The following is a 27399-nucleotide window of genomic DNA, read 5'->3' on the forward strand; positions in this document are numbered from 1 at the left end:
ACAACTTTGTGGGGCGGGGGAGAGGAGGAGGGAGGGGGGAGTTGGAGAAGTGGGGAGGAAAGGGATGGTAGGGGAAACACAAAGGAGGGAATAACAATGCTCGATAGGAAATGGACTCATTATCTCTCTCATGTCACTGTAACCCCTCTGTACAGTATCTTTACAATAAAAAATATATATATTTAAAATTTTTTAAAAAAGAGTGGCAGCCACGTCCTTCAAGCTCTGTGTATGTGTCTATAGGTGTGTGCGTATGTGCACGCACGCACATGCACATCAATCGGTGTCTGAGTGTTCTTTCTGCTATCAAAGCAAGAAGCGATTTTGAATCTGAAGGTGGCCTCTCCCACTCGCTCAGAGCCTAGCTGGCCCCCAGGGCAAGCGGCTGTCCCGCCGTCCCGTGGCTTGCAGACATCCAGGACAAAGAGGACACACAGCAGAGGAAGGTGAGACACCTTTTAAAATTTCGACAACATCTTAGAGGGCTTATTTCCTTTATCACCAGACCTACATCCATTAACCCAGGCTCGGAGACAATCAGTGCTACTGTTCAGGAAGACATCTCAGATGGGCCAAATCTGCCACCGTATATCCAGCTGAGAGAGAGACATGGCAATGATGTAAAAAGGAAAAGAAAAAATGGTTTCCCAAGAAGCAGTTCCTCTGAATGTGACCTGATAGAAATGCAAGATAAAGCAGTTAGGGGCCCAGCCAGCGGTACAGGACCGGGAACAGACAATTCTCCCAGGCTGAGAACTTCCATTGGCCAAACTCCTTTTTGAGCTTCTGTAAACTGTATCGCATCAAACTCTTATCTGTTAATTATTCGGAGCCACATTTTCAGTGAGACATTCCCAGGAAGGAGACAAGAAGATAGTTAATGAATAAGCAGGAACAGGTACTAGAGCCAGAGACACGTCTCCTTTCTCATGAAGATCTGAGTCTCCCAGCCATCATGATCTGTGCTGAGCCTGCATCCTGTGTAAGACCTGTCACTCCAACACACCTCCCCAAGATGGCTCCTGGTTCCTTTGCAGGGGTCATGGTGAAGGTCAATTTCTTTGGTGGATAATGGATAAGAGCCAACTCATGAACCATTAGAGCATGCATGAATTTTCCTTTTTGGCTCTTACTGCATTGCTAAATCCCCTGAAAGAGAGAGATGTGTCTTCCAGGGTCTGTTTTCTTACCCTCTGTTGCATAAGCAATCTTCTGTGTTACCACGGCAAACCCAAAGCTTCCAGTGTTCCTCGACTCAGGTCTCTCGCCAACGCACCGGCCCCACCCCTCCCTGCCAGCATGCGCCATTCCCAGCTGCTTATAATTTAATGCTCTGTATGTTTTAATCATTTCATTAGGCATGTCCTTATTTTGAAATGCAACTAATTCTTCAGTTCAAACAAACATGCAGTAATTCTTAAAAAATGAGACGATTCTTGGCTTTTTGGTAAGAGGTTAGCTTAGAAGACATATCACACCTACAATGAGAAGGGGGAATGAATTCAAATGCTCCTGATATTTTTTAACTGTTGATTTTTCAAAGTAAAAAGAATCATCGAGATTTCTGAATTCCTTCTGCATGGTGGAAATGACTTTTTGAAGAAGTTTTATTTTTCCCTTAAATACTTGTGTTCAAATCATGATCATTAATGTTTATCAGAAAAATAAGCTTAAAATTGTATCAGGAAATACCCTATTCCTATGCTTGATGACAACAAAATAAAATTTATACACTGTAGAATTTGTTATTAGTGTGTGTTCCTTATAGAAGTTTACAGTTGTTAAGACAAGGAATTATATCTTTCTGCAAGAATTTACAAGGTATTTCATGTGATGTTTTTACAAGGTATTTCACGATTCTGACATCGAGATTTGTTATGTATCAAGCAAGGATGTTACTGAAATTCCAGATCGGTATTTAGTTTTAAAATTTTACCAGTGACCCAGCTGTACACCATGGAATTAATGTCTTTATTTTGATATTTCCACTAATTTCTGGTAATAAAAATATCCTTTTGCTGGGTGCCAGTGGCTCATCCTGTAATTCCAGCTACTCAGTAGGCTGAGATATAAGGGTCTTGATTCAAAGGCAGCCCACGAGGACAAACCAAGAGATTCTTATTTACAATGAACCAGCAAAAAGCTAGAAGTCAAGATGTGACTCAAGTGGTAAAGTGCCATCCTTGAGTGAAAAAGCTAACAAGAACATGGCACTGACCACTACCAGCGCAAATGTAACATTTGCACAAGGTAGACAGTAAACTTTTGTTGAGTGAGAGAGGCTACACACTGACACTTCTCATTTAGGTTTTAATTCAGCTTTAAGTTCCAATGCTTCGATTAATAATGATACATAAATATAGCCATACCTAGAGATAGGGACTTGATTGAAAATTCCCACTCCCATTCAAAAAGTAACAGGACTATTTTGGTTTTGTATAAGGGTTGAAGTGACAATAATAATTAATTGTGAAGTTATCTTAGAGGAATTGTTTCAGAACACTTTGGTACCTTTGAACAGAGCTGGAGGCCTCTTGGCTGGTGGCTGGCACAAATGGTTGTCATACGCCATCTAGTGGCTATGTGTGAAACTGTTCTCCCGCCGTGGGAAAGGCTTTCTGTACAAGCTTTAACTGCTGTGAATTTCAGTGCCAGCCGGGCAGTCTCTATACACTTGTCCATCTTTGAGGCTGTAAACTGAAAGGAACCACTTCAGAAAACATGCTGCAGCATTTTTCAAACTCCCTGAGTCCTGAGGAACAATTAAGAAGTATCTAAACAGGGAAAGGAGTTCTTCCTGGATCCGGATAAAAAGAAAACTGAGAAGCAATCCCTTGCAACAGATGTGCTCTAGAACAAGGTAAGGAGTGTGACATTGCTGCCTTCCTCTTGTGTAGGAATCCAGGATTTAGCCATGACTTCCAAAACTCAGAGGCTTTGCCCAGGGAGAAGAGACTGTGACCAATGACTCTTTTTGCTCATTCATAATGGATTCTTAATCCTTTCACACAGGCAGAATTGTGATGTATTACATTGGACTGAAATATCCTATTTCACAATAATCAACAATCTGACTTTTAACTTTCTAACTCAGGCCTTTTTTGGAAAAGAAGAGAAGAAACTTTCAAAAAGAACACTGGACAAAAAATTTCTCCAGGTTTATTCTTACAACCATGAGTCCAAAATAGAGCGACGACTTTGAGAGTTCTTCCTGCATGAAGTATCGGCAGTCCTCAAGATGATCTAGGGTAGGACAATAAGACATTTAGCTGTGAATTTCACAAAAATGATTTCAAACGAACAGTGTGCCAGTCCAGAAGAATGGTGAGATAAGCATGAGATTTGTGAGAGTAAATAACTAACCTTAAGTTATCTACGAATCGCCCAGGCAGGAAAATTTTGCTTCAAACTAGTTTTCTAGTCCTCAAAAACTGCTACTTTCAAAATCAGGCCAACAGTGTTTTAAGAACATCAAATAGAAAATCATTTAGCAAATCTAATTTCTAATAGGGAAATCCTACAAGTTTATTTCTCTTCTGTGTTAAGGTTAATTTCCTTCTGAAACACAAGCTTCTGATAGAAAATATTCAGCCTCCAAAGATATTTGCATTTTCCTGTTGAACTGTAATCCTGATCCATAAATTGTGATAGAACTTCAACCACATCTCAGACATTTAATTTTCACTCTCTTTATAAAAGGGCTATTTTTTAAGAGAAACATTGATCGTTTTAAAGTTGTCTGTGGCATTTGTTTCTTAGAAACAACAGCGATCAAGTAGCAACATGAAGAATCTGATTACTACACAGGTGAAGTCCGTATTTTAAAAAAATCCTATCCTGAGATTTTTTTAAAAAATCATTTTAGGGCATTCTTCTCAATGTTTAAAACCTATTGTCTGAAAGCTAGAAGTATAAAAAATGCTGCTATGTAAACATAATTCAGGCTCACAGGTTCTGGTCTCTTCTTGTGCACATGTTGCCTACAAAAACTATTCAAATCTTTCTGTTTTTCTTAGTCTTTCTGCATATCCCTGGAATCTTAAATGTTCAAAGTGACTGTAGTTTCTGGAATGTTTACCTATTTAACTGATGTTACCATTGAAAAGAAGAAATCAGATTATTATTTTTGGCTATCTTGTGCTTCCCTACAAATGCTATGTGTTTATACCATGAGAGGAAAGAAAAATCACATTTGCAATATTCCAGTTTCTGGCCCCTGGTTGTTTTGCTTTCTCTGCACTTGTGTGCAGAGGCCTCAATGGCGCTAAAGACAAATTCAAACTTAGTTCCCCACAAGCCAACATGACACCTTCAAATATAGATCTAAAACTAAAAATTAACAGTCGAAATCGGCTCCATCCTTGTCCCTCTGAGAACGCTAGTTCTGCCTGCCATGGCCAGCAGAAATCACTGTTCTTCCAAATGTCTTAACTCTCTCCTCTGGCCACTTTATAGAGATGTTGCTGGGATAACCCAAGACAATTTTGAGAAGGTTCTGAGCTCAGGAGGACATAAATGGCAATGCATTGTTTCGCCCAGCCTGGCTGGAAGGGTGTAGCTCAGGGTAAAATTAAGAACTCCTCTCTTATTGTGTGGCACAGTTGGGCTGTTTGATCTCTAAGTCCTCGGGTAATTGGAGTCTACACAGCATGTGGAATTGGGGTCTGAGCAGCTCACCGGCCTGCCCAAAGCCCTGCCTGAGGCACCATTTGCCCCCAGCCGGATTCCACTTGCATAGGAGTTCTGCTTTAACACAGGCATTGTTTCCAAGCTGAGAAAATGAGGCTGTGGAGATAGAGAATGGAAGATAGGCTGTTTGTTATCAGGTCCACAGAAGGGAAGAGAAACCATCCTGGGTTTGCTGCCCACCCCCCTGCCTGGGGGAGGGAGACCTCCTCTCACATTCCACAATTCACCCTTCCCCAATCATGGCAATTCCTTGATCCATCTCCTTTCCCCCCTTGCAAAACTCCCACCAGCTCACACTCTTGGGATTTGCAAGGAATCATCTAGAGCTACCTCAGTTCTTCCTTTTGTGAGCTCTGAGATGCCAGTGCTTAGTTTATTCTCTATCATTCAACTGTTACCCTAGTCATGCCAGATGCCCAGCCAGCTGGGCACCCCATGTGACAGACAGCGACAGCTAGTCCTCAACAAGTAGGATGCTGAGTGGAGCTAGTTTGCTCAGTGCTGTAGGGGATTCTAAGCCATGGTACGTTTTCAATAGTCATAGACCCCTGCGAAAGGGACACGTCTGTCATCCTGTGGTGTGATTAGTCTATGCTGCCTCTATGCCTTATCTTAGGCAGTAGTTTGTGTTCCTGAACCCAAAGGAGAGCTCTTCATACATTTCTGCATGTCAAAAGCCTAGAAGCTTCTCTTTGCATCAGTGAGGGCCAAAGCTGTCCAACTCGGTCCTCCTTTTCTAGGTAACCAGAGGTGTCCCAGAAGGACCTGAAGTTGAAACAGTCTGGGAAGAAAATTATCAATGTGAAGCAGGCTCTAGTGGCTCACATCTGGAATCCTGGCTACTCAGGAGGCTGAGTTCTGGGGATGGAGGTTCAAAGCCAATGTGAGCAGAAAGTCTGTAAGACTCTTATCTCCAATTAACTGACAAAAAAACAGCAAGTAGGTGTGTGGCTTGAGTGGTAGAGTGCCAGCCTGGAGGGGGGAAAAATGAAGACAAAAGCAAGAGTGGGAGGCAGTACTGTGCCCAGTATTGGCACAAATATATACATATTGATGTGAAATACAGGACCAGGGCCTGAAGATGGCACGCCAGTACTTCTCAGACAAGTTGTCTTTGTATCAAATGATAGTAACTAGCAATAACTATTCATTCATTTAACCCTTGCAGTCACCTGAGACAGGTGGCATCGTTATTTCCATTTCACAGATGAGAAAGTTGAGTTGTGAAGAGGTTGGTCACTTGTCTGAGGTCACGGGCAAGGAGCTGTCCTCAGCTCCCCTACGCCAGAAGCATGGACAAATGACTGCTGTCTGACGCAGCAAAACCTGCAAGGCTCAATCGCTGGCTGCGTCTCGGTACCAAACTGCCTGTGGTAGACGCCTGGCTTTGTGGCTACTTCCCTTTGTGCCACTTCCCTTCTCCGTGCCTCAGTCTTCCCATCTCTACCATGGAGATGATAGGAGTGTCTACTTTACGCAGCTGTCATAAGGGGTAAATCTATATTCAGTACTGAAACACGAAATCCTCCAAGTGTCAACTATGATGAGCATCGCAAGACTATTACAGCAAATGTGCGCTTCTGGGCAGAAATCCCAGCTAAAGAAAGGGACAAGCAGGTGGAGCATCTGAACGGTCATTTCCCTTCCGAATCAATCACAAATTGTTTTCCAAGGCACTATCCCCTTAATGGACTCCCCTCGAAGTAGGCTCTGGTTTGGATCTGTCGGTGCAACTCAGGTTTAGCCTAGAAATGGCGCATCCAATAGCGCTCTTAGGCTTCCCCTCGATTACTAATTAAAGTGGCATTAACCCTAATGGGTGGAGTGGCAGGACTTGTGTTTCCCACTGTGGCTTCTGCAGGCTGAGCCCTGGCACTCACAGCCTCACCGTGGGGCACTCAGCCTTAGACCTGGGCACCGACCCACCCGAATGGAGACTAGGAGGGAAGGAGGGAGGCCCGGGGACGCAGGGCGAAAAGTTGCTCAAGTCCACCATCTGCGCATGTGTTGTTCTTGATAAATAACAATAGAGGGAAGCCAGAGGCAAGCGGGTACCAATCAGTCACAGGTGCTGGTGGTAGTTCACCTAATTACTTCATTATTTTTTTGCCACTCTGCGGAGCAGTTTAGTATTTACAGTCCTGTATGTGGTTCTGTGACTCGCACTTACTGTGCTGATTCCAGCAATTGTGAGCAGTCTCTGAGGGCCCTGGCAAGTAGAATCTTGTTTTTCTTGATTTCCCTGGGGGGCCGTGGGGGAGGTGGCAGGAGGGAGAGAGAGAGGAGGAGTCTGCAGGGAAAGCATCTAGCCCGCATCGACCCACAATTGCTCATCGAAGATGAGTGATAAATGATGGGTAATTTTGGAAACACTAGAATTTTAAAAACAAAACAAACATAGCCTCGCCTGTGAGTTCCAAAGCCAGCCTGGAAGGCAGGAAGAAAAGACAGAAGAAGACAGTCCCACCAGATACACACACATACACCACACACACACACACACACACGCACACGCACACACACACACACACACACGCACACGCACACACGCACACACGCACACACACATACCCGGGTTGAAGAAAAAGTGCTCAGACCCAGCCCTGCATCATGAATGTGGGAAGGCATCCCCCAGGGACGTATCACCCTAATGAACACCAGGCCACAAATTAACAAAGTGGATTCAGAAAAAAAAAAAAAAAGAGAGAGAGAACAAAAAAACAGTGAATTTTAGTCACGCAGGCATTGGGGAAATGTGCTCAAAGTTGGAGCTGGTTGTTTACAGCTTATTTCGATGTTGACTGCTTACAAATTACGTTTTCCCTTTGAAAAAGTGGGTACCTTGTGGGGTGTCTTGCCACTAGGCCCTGGCTAAGGATAAAGGCTGTCTTGTTAGCTGACCTCATTGGGCCACGCTGCACTTTGTGACCCGCCCCCCCCCCCCCCCCCCCCGCCTCTTCTCTCTCATCCTCCTGTGCTCTCAATGCACCTTTAAACCCAGCACCCCTGAAGCGGTGTTGTCAGAGGAGCCTTGGATGCTGAGCCACCTTGTATTTTCTCTTTATCTGCAGCTCATAGATGCTTACATCTGGGTATCGGAGGATACCTGGAGGAGCCAGTGCTGAGTAACCACTGTTCTCCCCTTCCAGGTGCCCTCTTCTCCCCAAGGGCTTCCTGAGCCTGAGCCTGACTGCAAATTGGCAGCCAAAAGCAAGCAAAAAAAAAGGAAAAGGAAGAGGGGGGTCTACAGAGGCTCCTGTTCCTTTCATTGACTGGGAAAAAAAATGACCACATTAATGACTACATCACTGGAAGTTGTGCATCGTGAATTTAACTTCATTTTTTTTTTTTTTTTTGTAGTACTGGGGTTTGAATTCAGATTCTTGCCCTGCCCGGGCAGGTGCACCACCACTTCATCCACACCCCTAGCCTATTTTGCTTTGGCTTGAGAGAGGATACCGCTTTTTCACTAAGCTAATCTCCACCTCAATCTGTCCACGTACACACACAGCTGGGCTCACAGGCAGCTGCCATTGCACATAGCTTTTCATGTTGAGTTAACATCGCCACCTTTTATGCTCGAGGTGACCTCAAACCCCAATCCTCTTGATCTCAGCCTCCCCAGTAGCTAGGGTTACAGGCATGAGCCATTATGACTGGCCTAAATTCCACCTCTGACTGAGACCCCCCGTTGGTGAGTGGTTGGATACACCCAGGAACAGAGCCCAGGGCCACCCATTCCTGTGTGCCATTCCTGTGTGCCAAACACTTCACGGGAGCTGCTGTTGAACTCACTTCTCTGTTTAAATGCATTCATTCATCAAGTAACTGGGGTGCTTTGTCCATGCCCAACAGATGCCAGGTCTAAAGAGTGTATTTCAAATCCAGGTTTGTACAAGCACAGCTTGGCTGGTAGACACATCACTTACCCCATCTTCACATGGAGTTTGGAGCTAATGTCCTGAGAAGTACCTGTGCTTGCGAAGTCTCAAGTCTAGAGCCATCCAGTAAATGGAATTGTAGTGACTTCCAACTCCTTCCTTCATCGAAGACAAAGAAGCTGGCACCCAAGGTCATCCTCACGGAGAGCCCCGGGGCTGGGGCTTCCATCCGTCTGCTGCAGGCTTCACTCGAAGTTCTTGCTGCAAATTAACACATTTAATAATCAGGGTCCAACCCACCACTCTGCCTTTGCAAGCTGTCCACAGGCTTTTATTGGCCTGGTGTTTCTGACACTGGGTGTTCCTGACGTTGGCCACTGTTTTCCCTGTACTTAATGTTTTGATAGCTAATCTAATTGGATTCACTTGAAGAGAAGTCCTGTCTCCACACACCTGCCAGCCTTCAGTGTGAGCTGTCTCATCACCAGGAGGCCCAGGTGACACTAGGGACCTGGCCCTCAGCAAGTTTTCCCACTGTACAGACACTGTAAGACACCCACATTCTCCTCAGAACCAAAATGGGATGACCTGTGTATAAGCTGCAGAAATGGCACTGTGGCTCAAAGCGGTAGAGTGCTAGCATTGAGCTCAGGGACAGTGCCCAGGCCCTGAGTTCAAGCCCCAAAACTGACAAAATACTGACAATATACAATAAAGAATACCTTGATTTCACCAAGTGTATTTATCTATTATTACCCTCCCAAGACCATCTTCTTGTTCCCTTTAAACCAAACCTTCTATCTCTGTCTCTGTCTCTCTGTATCATTGTCTCTCTCTCTCTCTTGGCCTCTCTTTGTCTATCTCTCTTAGACTCTCTGTCTGTCTGTCTGTCTGTCTATCTCTCTCTCTCTCTCTCTCTCTCTCTCTCTCTCTCTCTCTCTCTCTCTCTCTCCCCCCCCCCCAGTTCCTCTCCCTTTCCCTCTCTCTCCACCTTATCTCCCTCTCCAGAAAGTGTCCCTTGGCAAATCCTTGAGGCCAGTGAATGCATTTAGACCATACTTCCATGCTGTTGTTTCAACAGCCTAAGGAGTTTCATTGAAGATCCTTAGTGGCTAAGCACCCACTTAAAATAATGAAAGCACAACCTAAAAGTGTTTGCCCACTGGGGGCTGGTGGCAACCTGCCTGCTTTAGAAGGCTTAGGGAACCCAGAGGGCTGGGGCCTGCCTGCTGGGATGGGAGGAGTTAATTAAATTACCTTATATTTAATGCTAATTTTGTCCTGGGCTTGTCAGGTAATAGACAACAAGTCCAGACTTGACAGGTAGCCGCAGCCTGGCATGGGCTCCATCTCCAGAGTATTTCTATTGCCAGATTAATTAAGTTGACATCTTGGTTGCAATTAGTTGCAAATGTGCTTCCAATATTATTTCAACAGGTGTCAATTTGGGGCTGTGGTCACAATCACATAACCTTTAAAAAGAGGATGGCAGGGTCCATCTCTGAGACAGGGGCAAGCTGAAGAAAGGGAGCTCTGGGCATTTTCTGAGGAATCATCCCCTGCAGGAAGATTTGAGACTTTAAAGAGCCTAAGATGCCAACGTGGCCCTCACTGTCACTGAGTCCAGCCAGCAACCTTGAAATCTTTTGTTGATAGAAGATGGCATTGGAGACTCTTCCTGCACCCGGAGTGAATGCTTGAATAGTGATTAAAATGTGCATCACTAATGCAAACCAGAACCTTTGAGGAAGTAGGTTGTGAGAAGTCCTAATTAGTGTGAAATTATATTTCCCAGAGATGTAATAGCTCTGATTCACGCAGACCTACAGGACTGGAATTCCCTAGGTAAGAAAAGTATTCTCCTGGTTCAGCTAGTTCTATTTGCATGGACTTGGACTTGGGCTTAAATGCTATTTCCCACCCTTGCTACCAAGTCTAGCTACTCAGATGAGAAAGCCTTTGGAGGTCTCCTCTGTTCCCCTCTCCCCTTTGTGCCATGTTGTAAGAGCTGAACCCAAAGCATAGCCTAACGAAAGCAATTGATCGAGTTAGTTCCTTGTGGACCTAGACTTGTCTACATACCTTTGCCTACTCAAGTAGGCCAGTGCCTTTAGTGGATTATTAATTATTACCACACCATAGCCATTGGAGTAGGAAGATAGCCCATTTGGTGCTCTCAAAAAAAAATCCAACATTTAGAGATCACTGAGCCAAAACAGTACAACTTCCCCATCTGTGAGAGAGGGAGAGGGAGGGGTCCACCCTTCAAAAATTCAATACGAATCATTATTCTCACACAGCGTTTGGTATAGTTTCCACATGTTAATTGTCAATAAGTCCCTTCTGAACAAAGTCTGTCTTCTCCTGAGCATGCAAAGCGGCTGCCAGGTCTCTGAACACGCAAATAAAAGCAAATTGTCCATTCCCTGCTAAGACTAGGACAGAATGAATGCCAAATATAATGAAGTTGTTTGACTCTTCCTATCTCACAGATCAAACAAATCCTGGAGACAATGGGGCCATCGCAGAATGCTTTGGTACAGAAAAATCTTGAATAATCTACCAGAGCTCCGTGAGACAGCTCTGGGTTTGAGAGCCTGGGGAGCACACACCCAGTCTCTAGGCCAAGTTGCTTTTCCTATCCTCCCCCAGAGGAGAAGTCCTCAGCCATGCCACCAGCCGACCACATCTTTGTGGCAAAATCTTGGAAGCCTCATTCCCTCAAAGCTACCATCCCATGCGGGGGCTCAGCAGGAAGGAGCCAGATGCAGCCCCACAACCCCACAACAGCTGGTGGCAGGAGGAGGGGAGGCCACGGTGAGAAATTACTGTCCACCCTCCACCCTCCCATGAATGCCTCAGCAGTCAAGTCTGCCAAAGAGTGAACAATTATGGCGGAACACCTGGTTTTACTGTAGCCTTACATACCTGCCACAGGCACTTTGGACACACAGAATCACACATTGGGTGGAGGATGGAAAACCAACTGAAAAACCTATCTATTCATCACATTAAGACAGGAGAACATCAGGACATTGTCTCTGCCACTTAGAAGCACTACACTGGGGTCCAGGTTTTTAGAAACAAACTGCCATTATATACAAAGACTGAAGGGTGACAGGTGGCCCCATTAGGGAAGAATTCACAAAGCTTCATTTCTGATAATTACTTGGAGAGTGAAATATAATGATCCCATTTATTCCATCAGCAAGAGTTGTCACAGTCTCATTGCAAGGGGAAGGAGCCTCCGCCCTTTGGAAATTCAATGTGAACTTATTTTCACATACTGTTTGCTATATAGTTTCCACATGTTAATTGTCCAATAAGTCGCTTCCTGAACAAAGAAGCTGTTCCCTCCCAAGCACCGAAGCTGGTGTCAGGTCTCGGAATACAATATGTGCAAATCAAAGCTTGTGGTCTATTACTTGATGAGCCTAGGATAAAATAACATAGATCAAATAAATCTGTGGTGGAAATAGGCTCATCACGACCGTCTGGTAAAGAAAAATCTTGAAGCAATAATGAATATTTTCTGGAGAACAAGTGGGATTTGTGGCTTATAACTTGGATAGTAGTATCCTCTCATATGTAACACATACATTGTATGTTTTTTTTTTTTTTTGGTCTGGTCGTGGGGCCTGAACTCTGGGCCTGGGCGCTGTCCCTCAGCTCTTCAGCTCAAGGCTAGTGCTCTACCACTTGAGCCACAGCGCCACTTCCGGCTTTTTTCTTTTTGCTTATGTGGTGCTGAGGAATTGAACCCAGGGCCTCACGGATGCAAGGCAAGCGCTCTACCACTGAGCCACCTTCCCAGCCGCCCCACATTATATGTTATATATTATATATTTTCCATATTTATGCTACAAGTATTACATGCACATGTATACTCTATACATAGGTAAAATATTAGCATTCTATTCTTAAATAACCTGAAGTCAAATCCTTATAAGTAACTTTTTTTATTATAATTCTTTTTTATCTTTTAGTTGTACCAAGAAGTTTTCAATTCAACAAGTCAGCTTATGAGTACAAACCCTCTTGATCAATGTTATCCTATTCCTCTCCATCTCTCCCAACTCTGCTTGCAAGTACTCTTTTCTAGCTAATCATTTACACAATATATTTGTTAGGATAAGACTCTAATTTCTGTAACTTACATGTGTTGAATGGAAACCCCTTGGTACAACTCCTTAAAGGTAATTTTAAAAATAAATAAATAAATTCTGTACCTTAAAATTCATTATACACCACTGCCCTCTAGCCCTACTTGGAATTAATAATTGAGTGAGCAACAGGTGCTTCCCACCATTGATTTCTGTCCCCAGAGTGCAGTCTCAACTTTGAGGCTACTATATAAAGAGATGAATCCACACCCCACATAGAGATCCTCACACCTCGGCTTTCTAAGTGGATCTGTAGATATTACCTAACAGCAGAATATGACTTAAAGAAAGCAGTATTTGAAAAGTATTTAATGATATTCCCTGAAGTTACTTGGCCAAATATGACTGGATCTTTATAACCCAGAGAGAAAACAAAATTATTTACTCATTCAGTATTTATTAGTTTGGAACTAGGGACAGAGTACCTAGCAGGCGATGAGCTGATGTTTGCTTTTCCCTGGTACCTGCCACACAGGCCCCTTCAGGAGGCTCAAGAAAGAGACTGAGTCCTGGAGCCATTGTTGACTCTCTGAAGCACAATTCTTTATGTCTTAAGGAGCAATTAAGTCTGATAATTGATGTTGGTACAGCATGGATTTTAAATGATTGATGAAGGAGTTTTCTGCCTCAAGACAAAAAACATCTTTGAGAGTGGCTCTGTCCATTCCTGCCATGTCCTGGAATTCCAGATACAAAGGAGACCCGAGGTGGGGGAAAAATGGCAGGTGGGTATCTGGGCTTGAGGACAGCACATAACCACCCCAGGCTACCTCTTCCTTACTCAGTATCTAGAGTGGAGGGAGGGAGTTTCCTTGGAAAGGGTTGCTTGTCTGGGAAACCCTCTTGTCATGAGTGCCCGCTGCCCCCACCAAGACAGCATCTGTCTGTCCCACATACCACCCTCCTGGGACTTCTGAGCACTTGCAGAGTATCTTTTCCAAGGGCAGGGACTCAAATAATAGGCTTCTAGTATACTCTGAGTATATTGTATACTCTATGACGACTCTAATAGTAGGCTTCAGGCTGCTATTCTGTGTAGTAGAACATTCCTGAAGTTTATTAATAAACACTACAGATCCCTAAGAAGGGGAATCCAGGCAGGGGAAGGAAGCGCACAAGAAAGGGGCAGCTGAGAGGGAAGGACCTGGACGCTGTGCCAGTCCCTTATTCCACCTGTGTTGTTTCCAAAGCCTGGCAGAGCATGGGAAGATGGATGCGATTCACTCCATTCGGAGACAAGGGCCCTGAGGTCGGGTGCGGGTCAGCGGCAGTCACAAGACAAGGAAGGGACGTGCTGGCCTTCCCACCCGGAACTGCCTGGAGCACGGTGCGCATGCGCTACTGTGCCATGAGGGTCACAGTCCTCTCTGCCGTCCGGCCTGGGGGCAGCCCGCTCTCCTTTATTTCCCTCCGAGTAGCAAGGACTGGAGCTCCAAGGCGGGTGTCCATTTCCTCCCGGCCCTTGTCCACCACGCCAAAGCAACTTGCTGTTAGGGCCAATGTGAGTCAAAGGAGTGTGAGCAGGCGTTGCTCGGAGCAGGCCCGCACATGCCCTCACAGACTGCCAAGCCCCAGCTCCTCCCTCAGGAAAATGTGGACCCCTCCTTTAATTTACTAAATTATACATTAATGCCTCTCAGGTGGAACGCTTCCTGAGAGGAGAAATCACATCTGCCCGCGTTGGGCCACATCAGCTGGGCTGTGCACAGCAAGTGTCCGACTGAAGGCATCGCCCTAATTGCGGGTGAGGTGAATGAACAAGGAAGTTGAGAGAAAGCCTGGCTCACTCACCAGGAGAAAAGACCTTGGAGATCTTTCTCCGTCTCTCTCTCTCTGTCTCTGTCCCTCTCTGTCTCTCTCTGTCTCTATCTCTGTCTCCATCTGTCTCTGTCTCTCTGTCCCTGTGTCTCTGTCTCTGTCTCTCTCTCGCACGTGCACACACACGATCTGGACATCAGACAACTGTGTGACAGACTACTGAACCTAATGCCAGCCCTCCACCAAAAAAAAGGAGAGCACACACACACACACACACACACACACACACACACACACACACACACACACACACACACACACACACACACAAGCGGAATTGCTATTTTCTTGGTGAAATAATTTTTTTCGCCCTTTCTAGGAAGGGCTCTGGGTAAAGGAACTTCAGAGATGCCCAAAGGCCAGGGACGGAATAGGGCTGCCCATAATTTATCACTTATCTCACTAAGAGCTGTCTCGGGCAGACTGAAGTCATTAGCCCAGCAGGCTTGGGCGGGAGGAACTTCCAAGGTGCCTGGCACTGGGAACTCGGGAAGAGCAAGCAGGCACCAGCATGGACCGATCTGAAATCACTAAAATAAAATTACTATGGCAGGGAAAGTCAGCACATCCAGTGCTGGCCCTCCGTCCTTCTATCCCTCCCTTCTTCTTCCCTCCTGCCCCCTGGGAGCAACATGTGCCCTTAAAAAAAAAATGGCACTGATAAAAATCACATCCATTTACTGCAGTGTCTTCTCCATAGTCGCAAAAGAAAGGCCTTTATCATGCCCAGAATTGGATCTGTGATTTTTTTTGAATGACATGTATAATAATTAGACTGTAAAGATGTGCAGTTAATCCATTTAAAGGTGTAAAGATGTCCATTTAATGAACATTATAGTCACATTAGACTTGGAAACATCCAACTCTTTTGTTGAATAAAAAGAAGTTCAATGAGATTAACTTCTCTTAGTTGGTTTGAAAGAATAATCAAACACGTCTTCTTCTGATACTGTGCCTTTTTCTCATGGATTCTGCATACCAATGTCTTCCAGCCCAGAAGGGTAGGAATAAGACTGCCAGACCTCGCCTTGCAGTGAAATAATTACAAATTAGAAAAGATCATTCCTACTTTCTCTCTTCACTACAAGTGATAAGAGGCTGAACTCCTTGAACTTGTAATTATATAACAGAAACGTTAATCTGGTTTGGGATTCTCTCCAGCTGCATTAAATGTGTTCTGACCATTATCAAGTTTACTACTCAGCACGTAGATGTTTCTATGGGGAGACTTAGTACTGGATCCTATCAGATTTGGGCCACTGATAGGGTAACAGATTCTGTTTTCAAACTGCATGCTGTGTCATGTTTCTGGGTTCTCTCAGTAGCTTCTAGGCTACTTGGGTCCCCAGCACAGGAGCCACATGCCTGGGATTAGAGTGGGTCTACCACATTCAGATGTCCTAGCTAGGTCCTGGTGCTATTTTAAAACACCAGACCTGGAGGCTAAAGTGGCTAAGTTTGGAATGATGCCACATTGGATGAAGAGGAAAAAGCTAAAGTCAAGTTGTAGATTGGCTGACCTCTTCTCTTAGAACTATCTCATAGTATGAGCTTACTCAGGTCAAATCCCAAAGATGGGAGCAGTCAGACAAAGCACTCATCTGTCTCTTCTCCCTCAGACATCTTCTATCTGACTAGCTATTCTCCTTTTAGCTTAGAAGGTGTAGTTTATCTTAGACATTATCTTCCTCTCTTTCCTGCTGTTGTGAGAATTTTAAAATGAACACCCGAGGTGGGTAACAACGCAATGGGCCAAATTCTTTTTCCAAGAACAAAGGAGAAAAGCTTCAACAGTAAGGAAAGACAAGGCTCAGAAGAACTGGTTTAAACGTAAAATGACAGAATTGGTCTGGGAAGAGAGTTGGTCTCCTAGCTGGGTGCTAATGCCTCCTGCTAACCAGTGACAGTGACAGATAATGCTACAGATTGTCAAAGCCTCACTGCTGCCCAGCACAGCTAGATCTTTTTTGTAGTTTAAGAAATAGAGCTGATAAAGATCAAGAGGCAACAAACACCATCCTAGCTAATGTAGTGTGATCTCCCTTGCATAGTAGAACTGGGTATTGTGCAGAGATCCTGCCTTTAAGCCATTCACATCTATAGAAATGGAAAGAAAAACTCTACCTAAATTAAAGAACATGTGTTTCATACACACACACACACACACACACACACACACACACACATACACATATCCATACATACATGAATGAAGAAAAAGTAAATGAAAAGGGAAGGGAGGAAGGAAGGAAGAGAGAGAATGAAAGGAGGGAAGGAGGAGGAAGGAGGGATGGAGGGAGGAAAGAAGGAAGTTGTATCTTCTTCTAGGAGCCAACCATGGCACTTCTCGGCCAAGTGACCCTAACTTGGGTACTTCATTGGGAGACCTGCCACACACCACACTGATTCATCAGTTGCTTCTGTTTTGCTCTAGCTGATATCTAGTTTTGAGAGCAGGACCAAGAAATGGAGATAACTTGTTCCAAATGCTCACAAGGGGTTCAAGGCCTTAGAAAACTGTGGCCTTCAAACAGGACCAGAAGGAAATAAAATCCAGAGCTTTGAAATGCACTGAGAGAAGAGGTAGAAGGACATGGTGTTTGGTTTTGTCTTTTTTTTTTGGGGGGGGGGAGGGTTCTTCTGTTTTTGTTTCTGTTTTATGCTCTCAGTTTCTTTTTCCCGAGGTGTTTTATTATATGAGTCATGAACAAGGTGAAACAATGAACAGAATGCTCAGTGCCCACCCGAGGCAAAGAAGCAATGACAGAGGAAAGCTTGGGTGCACCATGGAGCTCTCCACCGGATCCAAACACAGATTCTTTCTGGCTACCAGTCCCAGTTTTTGTGTAGAATTTACCATAATGGATTGAGACAGCACACAGACATTCATCAAGGGTCAAGATTGCTATTATCACAAAAGTCTGAAGCTACTTGATAACTGTTTTTAATCAGCTTGAAATTTAAAATTGTACTTCCATAAAGAATAATCTACAAGATCTTTAAAAAGATTGTATTCATATGTAGAAAATGTGTCCAAATCTCAGCTCCTATGCAACAAGTTTCTCTTCCCCTTTCATGGCAAGGATCATTTAAATATGAATACATTTTTTTAGGTTAGGTTATTTGATTTTATTCCAATTGCATACAGAATTATCATACGTTATTCAGATGAGAAATTGTTCTACATGTCTCTCTCCACAGATGAAAAGCCTTATGAAAATTAAACAAAACAGAAGAGAATAAAAAGTTTGTCAAGATGCTGCCCCCGAATTTTCCCGAAGATAATTATCATGGCCTATAAATACATGTTTGAGGTTTGCCTGAATACTTTTTATTTTTTGTCAGAAAGAGAAAAGTTATTATCTTGAAAGGAACTAAGTAGCCCCTAGAAATCACTATCATGGTTCGGAGTGAACTAATCACTTTATCCTCGGCCCTGAGCACATTTATCCACCTCCTAACTCTCTACCTAATTAGAGGGAAATGCAGGGCTGTCCTGGTCAGAGAGGTAGGGATTAGGGTTAAGAAAACACTTGTATTTGGTACCCCCTGCCTCCCCTGGTCAGTGTGAAAGATTCTCAAAGAATCTCCCAGCCTTGCTAATCCATGACCCTCTGCGGGGAGGAAGTGTTAACAATTTAGTTTAAAACTCACACTCTGCAGACAAATGCATCAAAAACGGCTTTTCTCCTTTGATTTGTAGGTATTAGTTGTTTTTCCAGGCCCCATTAAGGACTCTTCATCCTGTCCAGCTAGGAGCATTAAGCTTTCTTGCAAGTTAAAGTTGTTCCCAGCTCTGTGTTATTCAAAGGCAATTTACACTAATTATTCCAGTCCACAGTGTTACCCATATTAGTGGAATGAACCATCCCAGCAGGTAAAAGTACTTTTGAAATGTTAATTTATTACTACGATATAAAAATGTCCTGGAATGAAAATAAAGCACAAACAATTAGCGATTTTAAAGGATGGGACGGAGACATTCTGTTCTGACTGTCTGTCTGTCTCTCTCTCTCTCTCTGCCTCTCTCTCTCTCTCGATTGGTATCAGAGTGTTCATAATTATTTGTCTTTTAAAAACACGGGTTTTTCAAGTAAATGACATTATGGTTAGCGCAAAGATCTCCCTGAGGTTTTTGTCCCCAGTTGCTCAGGGAAAATGGACGGCATGCAGAAGCAGCCATGTGAATCTATGCTCCTGCGTGTTGAGTGCCATTCTCACTGACAGTTTTACAAGCTTCTTCTGTATGCCATGGTTCTCTTGTCTGGAAAAAGCGCGTGGTGAGCCAATCTTGCTGCAATGGAGTTTGTGGCTCATGATGGGGGCCCCAGTCCACATTCTCTGGGAAATCCCTAGCACAAAATTTTTCATTATAAAGATGCATGCTCAGATTTGCCATGTAGGCTCAGCCTCTCTGGTAGAGGAAGGAAGGAGATGCAGGAGAAGGTAACTGAAACTAGGCTCTTAACCCCATTAAAAAAAACCAATAGCTAGGCTCTGGCCTTCACAGGAAGTGCCAACAGCGACCCCTCCTGACAAGCTAAACAGGTTGCAGGGTGCGAACCCCATGGCTGGATGTCAATGAAGGCTTCACCTCCTTCTTTCCTTCCTTTATCCATGTATTCATTTGCTCATTTATCCATTCATTCCACAACCACTTATCCACAGATTTACAGGAACACACTATGCCCTTCATCCACTCAAAAGGAAGATAAAACTAAAAAACACTAATAGAAACACAAGGGAAAAAAATAGTGCAGCCCACCAGAGAGAGATCTATGCTGCCCAACACACAGAGAAAACTGTTTACAAAAGTAAAAAAAAAAAAAAAATAGCAGGTACAGATGGGAACCAATGACTCATGCCTGAATCCCTGCTACCCAAGAGTCTGAGATCTGTGGGGGCAGTCTGGGGCATGAAAGTGTGAATTCTTATTTCTAATTAATCCCTAGTCCCTAAGTTCAAGCCCCAGCAAAAACACCATTTAAAAAATAGCAAGTGCAGGGGCTGGGAAGGTGGCTCAATGGTAGAGCACTTGCCTTGCATGCCTGAGGCCCTGGGTTCGATTCCTCAGCACCACATAAGCAAAAAGAAAAAAGCCAGAAGTGGCACTGTGGCTCAAGTGGTAGAACGCTAGCCTTGAGCTGAAGAGCTGAGGGACAACGCCCAGGCCCAGAGTTCAGGCCCCATAACCGGACCCCCCCCCCAAAAAAAATAGCAAGTCAAAGGTCCCAATGTTTACAACAATATAACACATTCAGATACCACAGGATTATGTAGGATACCCAACTGTCCTGAACTATGGTAAAGCAGAAGATTCTCGTCAGTGCTGGAGAGTGGACAAACAAAGGCTATACTCACCTGTCCTGGAAAATACTCTGTACTTTTCTATAGAATGAGGTGTCAAAAGAGTTGTGTGTGTGTATGTGTGTGTGCGCGCACGCTCAAGCGTGCACACATGCATGCTTGCATGTACCCCACCACCACCACACACATACATTAGTCCTGGGGCTTTCAATCAAAACTACCACCTTGTCACTTGAGTCACAGCTCCACTTCTGGCGTTTGGGTAGTTAATTGGAGATTGGAGATAAGAGTTTCACAAACTTTTCTGCCCAGGTTGGCTTCAAACTGCAATCCTCAGATCTCAGCCTCCTGCACAGCTAGCATTACAGGTGTGAGGCACTGCCACCCAGGTTCCAAACTTTCTTTTTTAATCACATTTCCCCATTCCCTAAAAGTCTGATCATCTTCTGTATATATACTTATGATTTCTTGTATTGATGCATTGATTTCAAGCTACATAATGAGTATTAGTGCTGTATATTTCCAATGTAAACAGGTTATTAAAGTTCTAATTTTTTTTTCCTGTCCAATGTCCCAAGCTGATGGAAACTCAAGGTCTACCTAAGAGATTCTTCCTGTCCAGATTAGTGAGGCATACATGTTTTCAGTTCCTACTGCAGCCAAAGTCCTAATCATTTTCCATAACTTTTAATCTGGTTAGGACAGAGACAGTTGAAGTGCACTTACATTCACAGCCAAAGAGCATGGACCATGGACCAGCAGACCAGCACATGCCTATTATATCCCACCTGGCCCTGCCCACGAGGAACCTCCCCTGCATCTACAAATCTCCCTTCCTTCCTGCTTCAGAGTAAATGCATTCGTGACCTAGAAACAGCACCCACAAGAGTCTAGAACCAAGAACACAGCCAGAAATGCAACAAGAACACAAACAAGTTGACTTACTCTATAGGTCAATGGACAAACAATAACAACAAAAATTATTTCCAGCATAAATAAAATAGTATACGTTTTAACAACAAAGCCAGAAGCCAATTCCTACTGTCCAACTGTCTGGTAAATACCATTTCTATAGATCCTTTAAGAATTTCCCCAAAGGGCTGGGAAGGTGGCTCAGTGGTAGAGAGCTTGCCTTGCATGACTGAGGCCCTGGGTTCGATTCCTCAGCACCATATAAGCAAAAAGAAAAAAGGCCCTAAGTGGCGCTGTGGCTCAAGTGGTAGCGTGCTAGCCTTGAGCTGAAGAGCTGAGGGACAGTACCAGGCCCAGAGTTCAGGCCCCACGACCGGACCCAAAAAATAAATAAATTTTTAAAAAAAAGAATTTCCCCAAGATTCATGCATGCCTGCACACACACACACACACACACACACACACACACACACACACACACACACACACACACACACACACACACCACACCACACCACACCACCACCACCACCACCAATATCAACAACAACAATAGGTGAGGCCTGCAAGATAAATCACAGATGAGCAACTGCTGGACATCATGTATTACAGCTATATCCCTCACTGGAAAGCTGTGCTGGACCTCGTGGATCACAGCAATACCCCTCACTGGAAAGCTGTGCTGGACATCGTGGATCACAGTGATACCCCTCACTGGAAAGCTTTGCTGGACATCATGTATTACAGTGATACCCCTCACTGGAAAGCTTTGCTGGACATCATGTATTACAGTGATACCCCTCACTGGAAAGCTTTGCTCTGCACTAGAATTTGTGCTGAGGCCTTTGGATTTCAGAAATGGATGAGTCAAAAAACCTCATACTGCAACAACCCATTCCTCCACACAGCCACCAACAAACACTCATTGTTACTGAATACACACCATGTACTGAGTATCCAATCCATATTTATTGGAAGGGACACTTTTTACCTGGTATTAAATAGTGATAGGAGATTCAATATGACTACATAAACTAATTGTACTTGGGGCAGAAACCTACTCACAGATTTGTGCTCTTTCCACAGCCAGGGATTGAAAATATCACTTGGAATCAAATTGTTCTAGTATGTCTATTCCTGCTTGAAGATGATGATAAAGATCTGACTTATTTAGAAACACAGCCATCTGAACCAATGCTCCTAAAAAAAAGAAAAGAAATGATGTATATCATACTGTAAAAGAAGATAGAGTATAAGGAGATGTGGAAAATACTTAAAGAATGAGTTGTCTCCCATAATCTCATGATATACCTTGGTGTGCAAATAGACAGAATATCACAGGCCAATTGATTTAATCACGGATCCTAAGGATCGTTAGAGTCCCAGCACAGCTTTAATTACAGATCATCCATGGGAGTCAGCCGGGTTAGTGCATCTCCATAAGAAATTTCTATGGTTCAAAGTATTCCCTCGTTAATCTGGCCACCCCTTCACCACTCCCACAGTTTGGTTTGAATTAATGAGGATAGACTCACTAATGAAAGCCAAGAATTGTCTTCATTCTGATGAAACAATGCAGCCATGGGGGGAGTTCTGTAGAGTAATCTCCATACATGTGCTGAGGACCTACGAGGCTGAAGGTGATGGTGTCTGGCCCAAAGTTCACCATCAGAAGGGGGTAAAATTAAATTAAAACTGAGGTGTGGGTTTTTTTTCCTAAGATTTTAAAGCAGATTTTTTTTCATATTAAAAGAACCATTTTTTTTAAATGTCCCATGAAATTAAAGACCTGAAAATCTGTACAAACTCTTTCACAATCTTCAGACCAATACCACAATCAACACTTGACATATACAGGCAAAATGCGTATCTACACAGTACAGGAATTTGCTGATAAGGATTTTGTATGTGTAGCACACATATTTACACCTTTAAAATGGTGCTTCCATTGGTAACTACATAGATTTCCTAAAAAACTATAGAGAGTAAGTTTTCTGGATGTGATAATGTCTTTAAAACTTTATCCAAAGACCAAGCCAGCATAGCTCATTAGAAAAACACACCTTACAGTCTAGAGGCTCAGAACCTAGATCGAGTCCTGTGTAAAGCCACTAAGGTGTCTGTGGACAAATGGTTCAACTCATTCTTCCAGAAGCCTCACAGGAAAAGAAAGATTAAACTAGCTTGGCCCTTGAGGATTATTTCAGCTCTAAAATTGCCTAACTGTATATAGCATGTGCTATAACCATCATAGGAAGACTATGTATAAAAGCAAGTTCTTTGAAAATATACCTACAAAGGATTATTTTTAATATTTGAATTGAATATAATTCTTTTTAAAACACATGCATGCCTCCACACACAGGCCTATGTAGTGTACATTTTATAACATGGCAGCAGTTGCATTTTTACCTAGTTGAATAACATGTGGCTCTGCAGGCATGCAGATCACAGCGCATGTGTATATCTTGCACTAGTGGACTCTAGCCAGTCCTTAATTCTAATTAATACAAGTCCAGCTGAATCAGAGGGTGGAAAAAGAAAGACTAGAAATGAAGGAAATGAGACGTTAGTTCAAATGCCTATCACCCCGTAAGTATCATTCATCTGTGTAATATTAATGATACCATATATGCAAACAGATGTTTCTCTCATTAAATTGTATATGCAAATACTACTAGTAGCAATGGCAATGTGTCTCAGGGTAGAGAGATGGTAGAGGGTAATTAAAGGTTAATCCAGTTTTCAGTTCGCAGACTACACAAGAAGAGTGGTTACAGGGGAAAATTGTCACTTAACCTTCAATTCATTACCAATAGCACATGGATTTTCTACTAAAATAGCATAAACATATATGTGCTAATCAGCTCCCACTCCTGCGGTGGTTGATCGCTAGCCACCAGGAGAAACCTTTATTTTGAACAAAGTTAGGTATTGCCATATACAGCATTAATAAGAAAAACATTTCCTCTCATAGTACTTCAAACCCATTTGGCCCCATAGTCTCTAATAGAAAAAAAAATCTGAAATGATTGTAGATAAATCTGTTAATTTTAGACACCAAACATGAGACATGAGATGCTACAATGTCTTGAGCAAGGTTACACCATTTTCTTCCTGGGTGAATTGAAAATGTAAATGGCTTGGAACATTTGGTTTGTTTTCAATGGAAAAGTTTAACTCACCAGCTGGATTCTTTCCACTTCCCATTTTGAACCCGGGTGGGAGAATCCAGCGATTAAGGTCAGAAAAGTTCAAAAATGGCAAGTCTGCAAGAAGAAATGCAAGGTCAGTAGAAATTCTGTATTTGCAGAAGAGTTGGAGAAAAGCAGTCAGAGAAAAAGGTTTCCTTGCATCCATGGAATAAGAAAGGAGGATTTATTTCCTGATCAATAGTTACAAAGAGCTTACCTTTGATTTAGAGGGAATTGGGGTTCTGAAGGGTAATCTCTTCTCTCCCCTTTACTTCTTTAGTCCTTGATTCTACAACAAATGCAGAGCTATTCATTCACTCGGCATAAAGACCCACGCAAAGCCAGCACACAGGGTACCTGAATCTCCACACTCCCGTTGATGAAAAGCGGGTCTTCGCCCAGAGCTTTTGCAGATGCTCGTCAAGATGAAATTGACCAATTCAGAGCTAGACTGATCTCTAGCTTTTAATCCTCATTAGCCTTTGAGCATTTTTAACTAAATCCAAATTTAATTTTACTTCTCATGCTGCCAGAAAACCAAAAGGTTCTCTCAGGATGACAATTTTACTTTTACATCTAAATCAAATCAGGAAGATAAAACTAAAAGTCTACTTGCTTGTTCCTGTGTTTGTGCTCCTGCTTTCTTTTTTTTTTTAAATAATTGTTTTATTAATTTCATTTTTTGGGTTATTCATTGCAAGTATACAGAAATATAATAGTTACTTGTTTCTGATCTTGTATTCTGGTTTTTTTTGTTGTTGTTTTTTTTTGGGGGGGTCCAGTCATGGGGCCTGAACTCTGGGCCTGGGCGTTGTCCCTCAGCTCTTCAGCTCAAGGCTAGCACTCTACCACTTGAGCCACAGCGCCACTTCTGGCTTTTTTCTTTTTGCTTATGTGGTGCTGAGGAATCGAACCCAGGGCCTCAGGCATGCAAGGCAAGCGCTCTACCACTGAGCCATCTTCCCAGCCCAGCTCCTGCTTTCTTATAGGAAAAGTGTCACAAATAAATAAATAAATCCAGAAACCATATATTTCTCATGAACATGAGCTCTGTTTACCTTGCCCAAAGCTGCTCTTTTATAGGATTTGAACAGAACTCACTGACAAACCAAAGCAGAGATAGTTGCTGTCATTTCAAAAAAGGAAAGAGAGGTATCTTGAAATCAAGTTGTAGGGTTTTTGTTTGCTTTGTTTTGTTTGCATAATACTAAACAACTCAACTTCCTTTTTCACCACCACTTCATTTTCTGATGACTTTTTCCTATTGTGATTGGCTCTCCAGGCAGACCTTGGGCCTGCTAAGTCTGAAAGGTAGCCAGCCCACCTCCACTCTTAGGAACAGAGGGAGGCCCTTGCTGAGTCTTCTGATTTGTCAAGCTGTCGGTACAATAAGAGGAGGAGCTGGGTGTTTTCCAGGTCTGAACTTAAATGAAGAAGACCAGGAATAGCTATAGCACTGCCTGTGTTATTAGCACATAATACATGCATGTTCCCTTGGGTACATATTACAAGATCTGATTGCCTGCCCTCTCCCAGCTAATTCTGGGTACCATTTGGAGATCTTCAGGCCTATTCTCGGGAGGCTCTTTGGAAATAGCATGGCCCTGTGCTTCTCTATTTATTAAGTAATTGAGAGGTAATGGTGATTATTATGTATTAAAAAGAAGCCAAATTCCCCTAGCACACAGCAGCCCCCAGGATGTGGTATAGTGCTCTGAACAGCTTAGAAACACTGTAAAGTGTGAATTTTGAAGGTAGCCTCTGGTTAGATCACTTCAAGCAGGGTCAATTTGTTTTGTTAAATGCAACAGAAGTACCTTCCCTTCTCTCAGAAAGGAGAGGCCCTTGATTTTGAGTGTCACCTGGCTGCGTGTGGTTGCTTGGGGCAACATCTGTCACCTGAACCTCCTCTGGCTCACTCCTTGCCTGATCATCTCACATCAGTTATGGCCCAGGTACAGTATGATGAAGCTGGCACAACTGCAGCTCACCTTAGCAGCAGGGTTTTTAAGATGAGCAATAAAGACAGAAGCACCCAAAGAAGGGTCCAGCTGGGACATCACAGAAGAGACTTCCCGAGACTGCTTCGTGAGACAGTGCGTATCATGCAAACTGAGCTCGGAAAGGCCATTCCACCGCTCTGCGCTTCACTATCTTCTGTAAGACAGAAAAATAATTGCACTGACCCCATAAGACAGCGAAGATGATTTAAGATCGTAAATACACATGAAGTGCTAAGCATCTAGTACCAAGTGGCTATGGTGACAATTAAGATTAATCACACCAGCCTGGAACTGTGGGGTTTCAGGCCTTTGGGAGCAGGCTCACTTACACAGTCTCCAGAAGAAAGCTGCTGCTTTCTCTCTGTAAAGATGGCTTCTGTTCACTCAGAGGAAGCAGCTGAGTACTTCTGTAACCGATTTTAGGGGGTGCCTCAAACCATCTGTTTGACTCCTTTCTCATGTTTATAATGACCTTGGAGTCACTGAGTTGCAGGAAGAGATTGTCCCCTATAGCTAAGTCATATCTTCCAGTGCTGTCCTGGGAACTTGCCTTTCAGCCGGTATCCAATTACACAACAGTCAGATCACGGTGGAAATCCAGTCTGCATTGTATATTCCGCAAGCTAAGTGTGCAACATTGTTCACAAAGTCAGTGTGCCCTCCAGGGCACAAGCAGATGGCCTGAGTCAGCAATCCTTCCACCTCTCCATACCTCAGTGTGCTTATCTGTGGAATGACCGTCCCCCAGGGCAGAGAATTGACACAGGGATCTCAAGAAAAGCATTTTATCACCTGTCCATTGGTATCAGGAACAGGGCCCAACCTGATGTCCAGCGTCAGTAACTGGCACACTCTCCACATCCACACCACTCCTCTTAACCCTAATGGTTTATTAATTTAACTCATTAGACGCTCTTAGCGCTTGAGATTGCATTTAAAAACACAAACCAACAATTAGTCTTTGGGGACCAAGAAATAAATGCAAGCATAATGTATCGCTTTTTCTGGCTCAACAAACACTATTTTGATGTGCTAATGGCCATGTTGAAGGCAGTAATTTCCAGCGAAATAAAGCAAGCCAACAGCCCAAATGAAAAGGCTCTGAACAACCACAATCTGCCTGTCTCTGTGAGTCAGCCAGGAATAAACGTCAACCCAATAGCATTTCCATACAACGAAGATAGAAATGAAGTCTTTTGTGCAATAGAAATGTGCTGTCGAGAAATCAGTGTTGTGAGAAATGGAGCCATTAAAAATCTTGATCCAGGAACCAGAGACAAACAAGGATTTGCGTTCAGCCTGTGTAAGGCCCCCAGCCCTGTGACCTGGGAATCTGATGTCAACACTGGAGAGCGGGTATGGGATAAGCATGGATGCCCCTGGCTGCTCTGATCCTCAAGTTTCCCATTCATAAAACGAAGGTATTAAAATT

General features: G+C 43.5%; 1 long non-coding RNA gene across 2 annotated transcripts; it reads right to left on the reverse strand.

Annotated features, from left to right (window-relative positions):
• Window positions 1-2341: 2341 nt before the first annotated feature.
• On the reverse strand, window positions 2342-26090 carry LOC138803915 (uncharacterized). Of its 2 annotated transcripts, none has more exons than XR_011365092.1 (6): window positions 25956-26090; window positions 24182-24253; window positions 23956-24039; window positions 21836-21970; window positions 8662-8831; window positions 2342-3243 (listed from the first exon to the last, which is right to left on the reverse strand). It is a non-coding gene; the product is annotated as an uncharacterized lncRNA (long non-coding RNA). The 2 variants fall into 2 exon arrangements; XR_011365091.1 differs by having other exon boundaries at window positions 8619-8831.
• Window positions 26091-27399: the final 1309 nt, after the last annotated feature.

Source organism: Dipodomys merriami, unplaced genomic scaffold, assembly GCF_024711535.1.
Source record: "Dipodomys merriami isolate MVZ:Mamm:240054 unplaced genomic scaffold, mDipMer1.0.p SCAF_35, whole genome shotgun sequence".
Taxonomy (NCBI): Eukaryota; Metazoa; Chordata; class Mammalia; order Rodentia; family Heteromyidae; genus Dipodomys; species Dipodomys merriami.